This window comes from Lucilia cuprina, chromosome 6 (assembly GCF_022045245.1).
Source record: "Lucilia cuprina isolate Lc7/37 chromosome 6, ASM2204524v1, whole genome shotgun sequence".
Classification (NCBI taxonomy): domain Eukaryota; kingdom Metazoa; phylum Arthropoda; class Insecta; order Diptera; family Calliphoridae; genus Lucilia; species Lucilia cuprina.
This window is the reverse complement of record NC_060954.1, coordinates 11,324,251-11,325,701: the sequence shown is the minus strand read 5'-3', so window position 1 is coordinate 11,325,701 and position 1,451 is coordinate 11,324,251.

The following is a 1,451-nucleotide window of genomic DNA, read 5'->3' as shown; positions in this document are numbered from 1 at the left end:
AGAACAGAACTAGAACAGAACTAGAACAGAACTAGAACAGAACTAGAACAGAACTAGAACAGAACTAGAGCAGAACTAAAACAGAACTAGAACAGAACTAGAACAGAATTAAACTAAAATTGATCTAGAACTGAACTAAAACTTTAATAGAACTGAACTTCACTCACAACTTTGTACTCTAATAAGCTTCCATCGTGGGTTTAAAGATATAGCTAGCTTCACTTTTATGTCTTAGTTTTCTTTCAGTTTATATTTAATTGGACTGCCTACAGCTCGAAATCAATAAGTTTACTACATTTAAGAATATTTCATATTCATCTGCTGCCAATTTTCTTTATACCTTTTTCTCCCTATTTCATTCAATTTCCATATTTCTAACCACTTATTAGTTTATTTCCTATTTCCGCTTCTATGCTCTGTTTGCCATTACTTGATTTGTCCTTTGAAGTGTCGAGTGGACTTTTACACACAACTGCTGCGACTTGTTTAAATAAAATTTCAAGTGCAAAAATTTTTCCTAAGTATGTGGTAAAACAAATAAACCCAAAAACTATTCTTTCTATATTTTTTGTACTCTTGAGATTTTTTTCATATTTTTTCATAACTTTGCCGCCACTTGCGTCATAATTTGAAAATTTTTCACACAACTTTTCCACTTTTCATTCAAACTCCTCCTGCTTTTGTTTATACTAAGAGTTAAGAGTTGAAGAAAGAGTTCGTGTGGAAATATTATGAAGAATATTTTTATTAAAGAAATTTACTTAAATATACAAAAGCAAATCAAGCAAATTCTAGCAAACAAACAAAGAAATTTAAGTAAGAACAAACTATAATAACAAGAATACTAAAACTACTACTACAACAAATTGTTAAATAAAAATATGAAAAGGAACTAACAAATTTCTAACAAAACTATTGAAGTTGTTCTAAGAGCTTTAGAACAATAACAGAACAGCAACAACAAACCAATTTGCGTATTTTTTGAAAACTTGTCGAACTGTGTTGTAGGAAATAAAAAATAACAAAAAAGGAGTTCAACAGAAAATACCAGAAATGAATGAATAAATAAATAAATTTTTATGCTAATCATAAAACTAAAATGAAGTCTTTTTGAGTGGTTTACAACATAAATGAAGAATATTAAATTATATTGATATAAAGAAAAATATTCCATACAAGGATGAAATTGAATATGTTTGAAGGAGTTTTATAGGAATTGTAATGGAAGAAACCTTTAAATACAATCGGGTAATATCAAAGGAGTAGACATGTATGAACTCAACTTAAACAGTACTAATGATAAACTATAATTGAAATTGAACTGATGTATATGTGAACTATTTAACTAGAACTGAACTAGAACTGAACTAGAACTGAACTAGAACTGAACTAGAACTGAACTAGAACTTAACTAGAACTGAACTAGAACTGAACTAGAACTTAACTAGAAC